This window comes from Priapulus caudatus, unplaced genomic scaffold, assembly GCF_000485595.1.
Source record: "Priapulus caudatus unplaced genomic scaffold, Priapulus_caudatus-5.0.1 Scaffold974, whole genome shotgun sequence".
Taxonomy (NCBI): Eukaryota; Metazoa; Priapulida; class Priapulimorpha; order Priapulimorphida; family Priapulidae; genus Priapulus; species Priapulus caudatus.
Window position 1 is genome coordinate 67,338 of NW_014578035.1, and position 12,676 is coordinate 80,013.

The 12,676-nt window shown below is 46.8% G+C and overlaps 1 long non-coding RNA gene across 1 annotated transcript; it reads left to right on the forward strand.

Moving 5' to 3' along the window:
* Positions 1-371: 371 nt before the first annotated feature.
* LOC106814760 lies at positions 372-2,009 on the forward strand. Its single transcript, XR_001394652.1, has 3 exons — positions 372-433; positions 1,345-1,451; positions 1,931-2,009. It is a non-coding gene; the product is annotated as an uncharacterized LOC106814760 (long non-coding RNA).
* Positions 2,010-12,676: the final 10,667 nt, after the last annotated feature.

Genomic DNA, 12,676 nt, shown 5'->3' on the forward strand with positions numbered 1-12,676 from the left:
GGGTTAATGTTAAGACTAATTTTGTTTCTGTTTTAGAGTGATAAATATCATTTGCTTGTATAGTGGTCCTGGCGTTGGTCGTTACGAGGCCACAAGTGTTAACTCGTCCTATGTACTTGTTTCAGTTATCACTTCCTTCTGTTAGTCAGAACGGAACACGCACGCACGCACACACGCACGCACGCACGCACGCACAACACAGCTGAGTTGGCGTTAACTTTCTGCGCATTTCCGATTCGCTGTCAGCCGTTGCCATGGCGTCGAAGGAAAGCAGCCAGACTCCGTCGGAAGGCGCGAGAATGGTTTCATCATCGACATCGTTACGTTCAAGGAAATCAAATTCCTCTCGAACGAATGTGCCGACGACCCGCCCAAAATCGAGAACTGAAATGCCGCGACGACGACGGGTTCGTCGCTACGTTCCCCAAGAGCCGTGAGGCTGGCGCATGCGCGTTAGAGACGCGCGAGATAGTAGTAGTTGTTGTTTGTGTGCAGTGGGCGTAGCTAGGATTTTTTCGAGGGGGGGGCCTTACATTTTCGTGGGGGACACAATATATAATTTTACTGAGATGTGGTTCGAACCCTCTTTCTTTGTATTATACTGTTCTAACGGCATTGTTTTTAATTCAATTTTTTTTGATCAAGCATGAATTTTCAGTGGGGGGGGGAACCTGGGGGTGCACAGAAAATTTGTGGGGGGGGGGTCACGTGCCCCCCAGGCCCTCCCGTAGCTACGCCCCTGGTTGTGTGTTGCTGTTGTTGTGGGTTGTAGTTGTTGTAGTAGTAGTTGTTGTATGTTGTTGTTCTAGTAGTAGTTGTTGTTGTGGGTTGCTGTTGAGTGTTATAGTAGTTGTAGTAGTAGTTGTTGTTGTGTGTTGCTGTTGTTGTGGGTTGTAGTAGTTGTTGTAGTAGTAGTCTTTGTTGTGTGCTGTAGTATATAATTGTTGTTGTAGTAGTAGTAGCAGGTAGTAGTAGTTGTGTGATGTAGTAGTTGTTGTGTGTTGTAGTAGTTGTTGTGTGTTGGTGTTGTGGGCTATAGTAGCTGTTGTTGTCGCTGTTGTAGTAGTTGTTGTGTGTTGTTGTTGTGTTAGAACACGCGCACGTGACGCTCCGTTGCAGGGGCTGAAGAAAAAAAAGCCGAGGTAAATAAGGGCTGATATGTATAAATAAATAATATATATATTGATTTCCCTTGTCGATAGACTCGATACTAGCAATTGCATACGCATTAGAGAAGCGCCGGACAGTACTGAGTAGTAGTTGTGTGTAAATTCTACACGGTGTTATTCCCCCACCGCGACCGCTAGGGCATCGTTCAGCATTAACCTTTGACCTCGGCGACAGGAACTACGTTCGCGCAGGAGATAACCTGGCTCGTTCTACACGATGCCGACCCGAAGTCGAGACAGGGAAGAAAGTTTGATGAACGCCATGCCTGAGATCGGCTACAGGTGGCTATATGTATATATGAGTGCGTGTGTGCGTGCCGGCGTGCGTTTGTGAGTGTGTGAGTGTGTGCGTGTATGCATGTGTGTGTGTGTGTCGTGCGTGCATGGGCGTGCGTGCGACGTGTGTGCGTGCGTGCGTGTGTGTTGTGTGTGCGTGCGTGTATCGTGCGCGCGCGCGCGCGCGCTGTGTGTGTGTGTGTGTGTGTGTGTGTGTGCGTGCATGCGTGTGCGTGCGTGCGGTCGGTTATGCGTGGCGCTCACGCGGTGAGCATGTGCACGTACGCCTCATCAGATATCCAGTGAGGGGTGAACATCCAACTAGAATGTCCACAACTTCATCCGACAAAGAATGACTCTGTATATCTGCATCAGGGCCTGTGATTATGCGCGGTCCTTTTCACATGTAATAGCCCATGTGCAGAATCCACGTTCCACAGCGCTCACAATCAGAGTCTATGTGCGTGTGTGTGTCTACGTTGCAGTTGGCGCGGGAACGAGTATGTGCCGCGAGATGAGATGGAGTCGCCACGAATATTCAAAACGCACTATCCGTGGAGAACGCCTCCCACAAGAGGCCAGAAAGAAGAAGTGCAAGTAGCAGCGTGAACGTCTCCCCCTCCCCCCGAACACGTCCGTAGCGGGCGGCGCGGCGGGCGGGCGTTATGGTGACATGATGACAATAGCGGCTATTTACGGGAGAAGGTGTGACGGAGGGGTTGATGAACAAAACAAACAAAAAGAACATCTCTACTTTGAATCTTGAATCTTGAATCTACTGCGCGCGTTTCCAGGCGAATTACTACCAACGCGTGCGACGTAACGTGGAGCATCTCGATCCTTCGATCTTTGATCTTCCATCCTTCGATCCTTGTCTGTTCAACACGAGTGAACCTCTCGCACTCGCTAAAATACGATTTAGTGCAACACACATCAACTGCAATATCAACTCTACATATATCAGTCGTAGATTGTGTTATAAGATAAAATGATATTTTAAGAGAAAAAATAACGCACTATCGCTATCACATCTGTAGGCAGCGTAGCGCGTGACGTATTATGCTCGTAGGCTCACTCTGACCTCTCACCTCTGACCTGTTATTTATTGTTTGCATGCAGATTATCTACGTGAGCCGCCAATTATAAAGGACGTCGTCGTGTCCGCTCACTTCATGTTCCAAGGACATGAAAATGAGGGTAGTGGCGTCAGGTGTGGAGGGAGACACTGGCTTAGAAAACTTGCGTGCGTGGACTATGCGACAGTACATGGAAAGAATGGCAGGCGACCAATGGTGACTCATAACTCTGTCGAACGTCCGCTGTCTTATCGCCTGTATTACTAATTGCTAGTAATTAGTACTGTCACTAATTATTGTGTAATTACTAGTAATTCTACTGTGTTACTAATTAACTAATTACAAGTTATTACCAATGTTTTACAACCTGCTGCTGTATTTCTATGAAAATGTACGCGTTCGTGCACGTGCGTTCGTGAGAAATAAGAAGTAAATAGATGCGAATATATATTTATATGGTTTTTCCTGTTCGCAGTGGTATTTGCGCAACTATTTTGGCACAATCTGGAATATTGGGAGCAGAGAAATAGCGGCCACGTTCTATTCTCTTCTACGAGATCTAGTTGAGGTCAGGTTAATGTCTATGTTGTACACTTGAGTTACAGTTATTACATGCATGTTTCTTTACGAGTTTTCTTCTCCCTGCTTCGACTCTTTATTCTCATGTTTCCTCTTTTTCTTGCTTTTCAATCTTCACCGTCTTCTCCCTCCCACCCTCTTCCTTCCTCTTCCCTCCCTCCTCCTTCTTCTCCTCCTTTCCTTCTCCCTCCCTCTCCCCCTCCTAACGCCCTGCCGTCCTCGTCGTCCTTCTCCCTCTCTCTCCTCCTCCTCACCGTCAGCCTCTTCCCTTCTACCATGCTCCATTCGACCTCCCTCTCAGTCTCAGTTTTGCGCGCGCTCCTCTTCCTTCCTCTCCTTCCTCCTCCCCGTCCTCTCCCTATCCTCCCATCCTCCTCACCATCCTTTCTCCCTTCTCCCTCCTCTTCACCATCCTCTCTCTTCCTCTCCTCCTTCTACCTCCCTCCTTTCCTCTTTATCTACTCACTCTCCTCTTCCCTCTCTCTCCTACCATCCTCTCCTACTCCTCTCCTCTTACCTCCTCTCCTCCTCCCTCCTTCACCCATCCGTCTCCCTTCCTCCCTCCTCCTCACCATCCTCTCCCTTCCTCCCTGCCTCTTACCATCCTCTCCCTCCCGTCTCATCCCTCCCTTTGCCGCTCCCTCCCTCTCCCTCTCCTCCCTCTCCCTTCCTTCTCCTTCCTCCTCCATCTTCCCTACTACCCGTCCTCTCTCCCTTCCTCCCTCTGTCTTTCCTCACCTCACCTTCTCTTCCGTCCTCTCCTCCTACTATCCTCTCTCCTCCTCCCTACTTTCTCCTTCCTCCCGCTCCTCTCCCTCCCGTTCTCTCTCTTACCCTTCCTCTCTCCTCCTCCTCCTCGTCCCCTCCTCTCGCTCTCTTCCGTCCTCTCCTTCCTCCCTCCCTTCGTTCCTTCCGTCCCTTCCTTTCCTCCTCCTCACCTCTCCCTCCCTTCCTCCCCCTCCTCCTCACCATCCTCTTCCCTTTCCTCCCTCGCTCTCTCCACCATTTCCTTTCCTCACTCCTCCTGTCTTCTCCTCTCCTTCCGTCCTCACCATCCTATCTCCCTTCTCCATCCTTCCTCACCACCTTCCCTTCTCCCTCTCCTCCTCCTCTCCCTTCTCTCCCGCTTCCCTCCTCCCTTCCTCCCTTTCCCCCCTCCTTTAGTGCTAAGCCCCCCCACTCCTCCCCTTCCTCTCCTTCCTCCCGTCCTTCCTCACCTTCCTCTCCGTCATCCATCTCTCTCCCTCTTCTCTCCGCTCTCCTTTCCCTCTCCCTCCTCCTCACCCATCCTCTCCCTTTCCTCTCCTCCTCACCTCCTCCCTCTCCCTCTCTTCCTCCCTGTCATTTTCATCCTTTCCTCTTTGGCTTATCCGTCTGTCGTTCTCTCCCTCTCTCCCTCTCCTCCTCCTTAGCGTCCTCATCAACTTCTCCCGTCCTCCTCACCATGCCTTCCCTTCCTCCCTCCTCCTCCCCGCCTCTTCCTCATTCCTCCTCTCCTCCTCGTCTCTCCTCTCCCCTCTCCTCATTCTCCTCCCTACCGTGTCCTCTCCCTTCCTTCGCCTCCTCGTCACCATCCTCTCCTCTTCTTCCCTACCTCCGTCCTAACTCGCCTGCCATCCTCGTCAGCTTTCTTTCTCCTCCTCCTCCTCCCGTGCCTCTCCCTTCCTCCCTCCTCCCGGTGTCCTCCTCCCTTCCTCCCTCCTCCTCACGCATCCTCTCCCGTTCCTTTCCACTCGGCTCCTCACATTTTCCTCTCCCTTCCTCCCTCCTCTTCTCACTCATCCTCTTCCCTTCCTCCCTGCCTCCTCACCGTCCTCTCCCTTCTCCCTTCCCTCTCAACACATCCTCTCCCTTTCCTCCACTCCTCCTCACCATCTCTCTCTTCCTTCCTTCCTTCTCGCTCCCTTTCCGTCTCCCTCCTCTCCTCCTCCTCGTCGTCCTCTCAATGTTGTCTCTTCTCGCCTCCTGCCTTCCCGCGTTCGTCCGTCTCCCTTCTCCCTCCTCCTCACCTGATTCCATCTCCCTTCCCTAGCTGCCTCCTCCTCCTAACCGCCTGCCATCCTTGTGCTCCCTCTTCTTCTCTCCCTCCTCCTCCCCGATCCTCTCGCCTGTCCTCCCTCCTCCTGCGTCGTCCTCTCCCTTCCTCCCTCCTCCTCACCATCCCTCTCCCTTCCTCCTCCTCCTCCCCGTCCCTCTCCCTTCCTCCCTCCTCCTCACCATCCTCTCCTTCCTCCCTCCTCTCTCCCGTCCTCTCCCTTTCCTCCCTCCTCCTCGCCGCCTCGCTGCTCTCTGCCCGTCATCGCGTACACACCTCACGCTCTACGTCGTCTGATCGCTCGGTCTTTATGGACCTGCAGGGGCGTGCCGTCGCCGCCCATTCGCAGACTTTCGTAAGACAAACAAGCTGAGCGACGAACCCAGGTGGCGACCATCGTCAAACGAGACAGCTTTGTGCATCGCTGATGCGCGCACCGAACCGCGCTCACGAACTGGGCAAGTTCCTCAGCGGGAGACGGGACTGCCGAAATTGGCTGCCGCACCACGCGCTCTTCCGCAAAGGTATCGGGGGGCGCCAGTTAGTCGCGTCGTGTACGGAGACCAGAGACGATGACCCGGATTCGTCCGACGTCTTGGTGACATTGTCATGCAGAAAGGACCGCTGACGTCATTCGCGCTGCAATATCGAGAAGCGAATAAACATAACAAAAACAGATCATTTGTTTAAATACACTAACTGCTAGCTGCATGCGGCTGCTGGTCGTGTGGTGGTTTGGTGTGGTGGTGCTGCTGCTGCTGGTGGTGGTGCTGCTGGTGGGTGGGTAAGTGCTGCTTGCTTTTTTTGCTGCTGCTGCTGCCTGCCTGCGTGGTGGGGTAGCTGGTGTGGTGGTGCTCGGTGCTGCTGCTGCTGCCTGCTGGTGGTGGTGCTGGTGGTGGTGGTTGTGCCTCCTGCTGCTTGCTGCTGCTGCTGGGTGGCTGGTGGTGGTGGTGCTGGCTCCTGCTGCTGGCTTCCTGCTGCTGCTGCTGCTGCTGGGTGCTGCTGCTGCTGCCGGCTGCTGCCCTGCTGCTGCTGCCTGCTGCCGCTGCTGTGAGATGAACGACATCAGTAACTGTATAGTATCTCATGCGACGCCAACGGAGCTTCAGTGAATCATGTGCTATCATGTGAATTCAAATAATACATAATTATGTATTGTGATCATTGTTATTGATGATATGTTTTTTTGTCCTTCTTGCGGCAGATCAATTCAAAAAGTTATTAGTATCGCGCAGTGTTTTTTGTAAATTTATGAATTATTACTATTTTATATATATGATTAAATCTTGGTATTGCATTGTACTTCAAATACAAATCATGCTACTGACTTTTTCATGGAGAAAAAATCTGACAAAATTGCCTTATTATTAGTGTTAAGCAGCTTAAAATGATAATTTTTGATAATTTATTATATCGACGAGGATTAGATCCTAGCGAGATTATATTAGCATGAATCGGAAACACCAATTTATTGGTTATATCGGCTAGAGTGGACACTCTAGAATTACTTATCGAATATGTTAATTATTGTAATTCGGGAGTTGCGTCACCTAATAGCCGATTATTTATTCGCTATTTTTCTTTCGCACAGCGAAAGTTGGCGACTGGAGGACATCACCTTGACGACGAGATGGCCGACTTCGCGGACGCCCATCTGCTAGGAAACATTTTGAACCAGTCAACTGAAGCATAGATTTGAGTAGCTGTACGACGGCATAATATGATGCCGATAATATGGCGAATAATATGCCGAAAACAAAGTTAAGAACAAATGCTTGCCTTGTAAATGAAAAGTCACAGTTATATAGTATTTGTAATTGCATGTTTCCGTATGATTTAATAAAGCCCAAACTCTGCGTATTACGAGATATAATTATAACACATCCGAATCTTCTTACTCAAGAAACGCTCTCGTCGTGGCTACCCTGCAAGCTAGCGTGCACCTGTGGACCTGTGCTCTATAATTAGGAGAGGCCTAGCTAGGGAGGGGAGGCAAACTCCTACTGTTATTCCCCTCCCGCTCCTTCCCCTTGCCCCCCTTGTCCTGCACTCAGTCTCGCTTCTTCTGCCACGCGCCCACTCAGCTGGCCTTCTCTTGTCGCCTGTCATCAGGCCCCACCCTCTCTCACCGCTCAAGCAAGCCTATATTATGCAGTTTTCATCAGTCTCGTATTGCTACGCTCTTGGAAACGTGCTCGCACATGCGCTATTTCTCCCCGAAAGGAATATTATTTTGCTCGAACCATTAAGCATTTAAAATGAGAGGCACTTATCCGAGGCGTAGATTTCATTGATAATCTGATGCATGATGCATAATCTGATAATCTGATAATCTGATGATGATGTCTGTCCCGCCTCTCTCTCTCTGGATATCTCTCGTCTCATTTCTCTCTCTCTCTCTCTCTGCTCTCTCTCTCTCTCTCTCGCTTCTCTCTATCTCTACTCTCTCTCCTCTCTCTTCTCTTTCTCTCTCTTTCTTTCTCTCTCTCTCTCTCTCATCTTCTCTCTCTCGCTCTCTCTTCTCTCCCTACCTAAACCCCACCTCTCTCTCTCTCTGCCTCTTCTTGCGCTCTCTGGCTCTCGCTCTCAACTCTCTCCCCCTCTCTATCTCACTCGTAGCTCGCTTCTCTTTGTCTCTGTTCGCTTCTTCCTCTTCATCTTCCTCTTCCGCTTTCGTTGCTGTCTCGACAAGGTAGGACAATTATATATCTCTGCCGTACTTAATTGGACTAAGATTCTTATGTCTCGTCACCGTGTGCGTAACGGCGTTAATGTACAGTTGCAGCGATCGGGTAGTAACTTAATTCAGAGTAGCTAAAATTATGAATACGTACCTTAGTATATTAATAGCGGACTGTCTACGGATATATGTATATGTATATATCTATGACGAAGAGTAGAAGATAATAACCATGGTGTGAATAATGGTTATAAGAATCGCGGGTATTAGTATACAGTAAGCAGATTAATTAGAGTCAGATCTGAACGTTTGGTAATTTATAATTTTAAAGTTGCTGTTTAACACGCCTCAAGTGTGCTATACCTTTCCGCCGGGAAACAGCATCAGTCGACAAATGATGGTCCCAACTTAGGACTCCAAGGAAAATAACACCTCTGACATCGATTAATCATATTAGCACAGCCTGACGTTTTAATCATGGATTGAATTTCGACACTTAATTTTTTCGATTTTTTTCGATTAAGGGGTCAGCTTGTAGGCCTACATCACTATTTTTGCGGCGATCCCCTATTATTTGCAAGAATCTTTTTCTTCTTTACCTTTTCGTTTTGCAAATGATAGGCGGGGGGTGAACCACCACCCCACCCATTCATGTGCACAGACATTGCAAGATGTTTCTTTTTCTTTTCTTCTTCTTTTTTTACTTTTCTTTTTCTTTTTCTTTTTCTGTATTCTCTTTTTTTTTCTTGCTTCTTTCCTTTTTCTCTTTGCAAATGATAGGGGGCGGGCGCCGCCCCCCCCCCCTGCCCCCCTGTGCGCCGCCCCTGTGCCACAACACGCGTACTCGCCCCCTCCCCACACGCACGCACATGTTCACACGTATTCCTACATGCATGTATGTCTTAACCGATAAGGTCTAGGCACTTCGCTCTGTCCGTTTGACCTGTGAACGCTATGATGAAGCGACTGCACGTTTCGCTATCACCACCACCACTCCGACACAAGTCGCCATCAGCTACGAGGTAAGACGGCCCTGTTGTTTTTTATCTTAGAAAGCTACACCTATTACTAACTATGACTAGGTTTGTAGCAAGAAGCTACACCTCTTATACTAACTATAACTATGCGATTTCGTAGCTATTATATAGCCTACATCTTACTAACCATACTAGCGTTCTGTAGCCAAGATAGCTACACCTATACTTAACTATGATACTAAGCGTTTGTAGCAAGATAGCCTACACCATATACTAACTATATACCCAGCGCTTATAGCTAGATAAGCTACACTTATACTAACTATGCTAGCGTTGTGTAGCTAGATAGCTACATTTACTAACCTATACTAGCGGTTTGCCTAACAAGATATAGCTACACCTATACTAACTATACTAGCGTTTGTAGCCCCTAGAATATAGCTAGCATTCTATACTAACCAATACTAGCGCTTTGTCAGCCAAGATAGCTAACCTACTACTAACTATATACTCGCGTTTGTAGCAGATAGCTACATACTACAATCTAACTATATACTAGGCGTTTGTAACAAGTAGCCCTACATTCTATCACTAACTATTTACTAACGTTTTTAACAAGATAGCTTACACCTATACTAACTATATACTAGCGCTTTTGTAACAAGAGAACTACACTATACTAAACTATATACTAGCGTTTTATGGAACAAGATAGCGCTACACCTATACTAACTAACTATACTAGCGTGTGGAACAAGATAGCTACACCTATACTAACTATATCACTAGCGTTTTAACAGCATAGCTTTACACCTATACTAAACTATATCAATAGCGTTTGTAGCCTAGATCGAGAAGCTACACCTTATACTAACTATTATAATAGCGGTTGTAACAATGATAGCTACACCTATACTAACTATACTAGCATTTGTAGCCCAAGATCGCCTCACCATATACTAACATATACTAGCCGTTCTTTATCTAGAAAGCTACATACTATACTAACTATTTACTAGCGTTTTAACAAGATAGCTACAACCTAATACTAAACTATATACTAGCGTTTGTAACAGATTATAGCTACACCTATACTAACTATATACTAGCGCTTCTGGCTAACAAGATTCATAGCTACCACCTATACAACTATATACTAGCGTTCATGTAGCTAAGATATCTACATTCTATACTATACCTATATTACTAGCGTTTGTACTAGATAGCTATATCTACACTAACTAATTTACTAGCGTTTGTAACAAGATAGCTAACACCGATATACTAATAACTAATATACTAGCCCGCTTTGTGCTAGATAGCTACACGCTATACTAACTTATTTTATAATAGCGTCTTGCTAAACAAGATAGCTACACCTATTACTTAACTATATACTTAGCGTTCGTAACATAGATATAGCTACACTATACTAACTAATTACTAGCGTTTGGAAGCTAAGATAGCTACATCTATACTAAACTATGATCACTAGCGTTTGTAGCTAGCATAGCCTACACCTTATACTACACTATATACTAGCCGTTTGCTAGGCTAGATAGCTACACCTACCTAACTATATACTAGCGTTGTAACAGATAGCTACACCTATCACTAAACTATATACTAGCGTTGTAAGCTTAGAATAGAGCTACACCTAATACTAACTATATACTAGCGTGTGTAGTAGATAGCTAAAAAAAACCATTTTTTTTCCTATAACTAAAACTATACTAGGCATTTGTAGTAGATAGCTAACCTATACTACTAGTATACTAGCGTTTGTAACAAGATATAGCTACATCTATACTAACGATATAACAACTACTACAACAGCGACAACAACAGCTACTATAGCCCACAACACCAACACACAACAACTACTACAACACACAACAACTACTACATCACACAACTTCTACTACCTGCTACTACTACTACAACAACAACTATATACTACAGCACACAACAACAACTACTACTACAACTACTATAACACTCAACAGCAACCCACAACAACAACTACTACTACAACTACTATAACACTCAACAGCAACCTACAACAACAACTACTACTAGAACAACAGCAACACACAACAACAACTACTACTACAACATACAACAACTACTACTGCAACATACAACAACTAATACTGCAACAACTACAACCCACAACATTAACAGCAACACACAACCAGGGGCGTAGCTACGGGAGGGCCTGGGAGGGCACGTGACCCCCCCACAAATTTTCTGTGCACCCCCAGGTGCCCCCCCCACTAAAAATTCATGCTTGATCAAAAAAAATTGAATTCAAAACAATGCCGTTAGAACAGTATAATACAAAGAAAGAGGGTTCGAACCACATCTCAGTAAAATTATATATTGTGTCCCCCCACGAAAATGTAAGGCCCCCCCCTCTGAAAAAATCCTAGCTACGCCACTGCACACAACAACAACTACTACTATCTCGCGCGTCTCTAACGCGCATGCGCCAGCCTCACCGCTCTTGGGGAACGTAGCGACGAACACGTCGTCGTCGCGGCATTTCATGTTCTCGATTTTGGCGGGGTCGTCGGCACATTCGTTCGAGAGGAATTTGATTCCCTTGAACGTAACAATGTCGATGATGAATTCATTCTCGCCTTCCGACGGAGTCTGGCTGCTTTCCTTCGATGCCATGGCAACGGCTGAGAGCGAATCGGAAATGCGCAGAAAGTTAACGCCAACTCAGCTGTGTTGTGCGCGCGTGCGTGCGTGCGTGCGTGCGTGCCTGTGTGCGTGCGTGTCTGTGTGCGTGCGTGCGTGTGCCGTTCGGACTAACAGAAGGAAGTGATAACTGAAACAAGTACATAGGACGAGTTAACACTTGTGGCCTCCTCGTAACGACCAACGCCAGGACCACTATACAAGCAAATTATTTTATCACTCTAAACAGAAACAAAATTAGTCTTAACATTAACCTTTACCCATAGATGATAGACCGTTGACAGGAACATATATGCTAGTTTTTTTTTATACGCAATGTATATAGGGCCGGTCTAAAAGATTAACGCTGCATGAGAATACTATTGAGACTAATCTTGTTCGTGACAGCGGTATTCATACTATCTCTACTAAAAAATAACTAAAAATAATGTCTTAGTTCATCGCAGACATCTCTTAATTGATACCCCGAAAACTCACCTGACCCCACAAACGCTAGTATATAGTTAGTATAGATGTAGCTATCTTGCTACAAACGCTAGTATGGTTAGTATAGATGTAGCTATATCTAGCTACAAACGCTAGTATAGTTAGTATAGGTGTAGCTATCTAGGAGGGGAATAACGATGAGTGAGAGGGAGGCGTGAGGAGATGGGAGGAAGGGAGAGGACGGTGAGGAGGAGGGAGAGAGGGAGAGGACGACGAGGACGGCAGGCGGTTAGGAGGGGGAGAGGGAGGGAGGAAGGAGAGGAGGAGAGGAGGAGGGAGGGAGGGAAGGAGGAGGGTGGGAGGGAGAAGACGGTGAAGATTGAAAAGCAAGAAGAAGAGGAACATGGAGATAAAGAGGTCGAGCAGGGAGAAGAAAACTCGTAAAAGAAACATGCATGTAATAATGTAACTCAATGTACAACATAGACATTAACCTGACCTCAACTAGATCTTCGTAGAAGAGAAATAGAACGTGGCCGCTGTTTCTCTGCTCCCAATATTCCAGATTGTGCTCAAAATAGTTGCCAAATACCACTGCGAACAGGAAAAACCATATAAATATATATTCGCATCTATTTACTTCTTATTTCTTCACGAACGCACGTGCACGAACGCGTACATTTTCATAGAAATACAGCAGCAGTTGGTAAAACATTGGTAACTTGTAATTAGTTAATTAGTAACACAGTAGA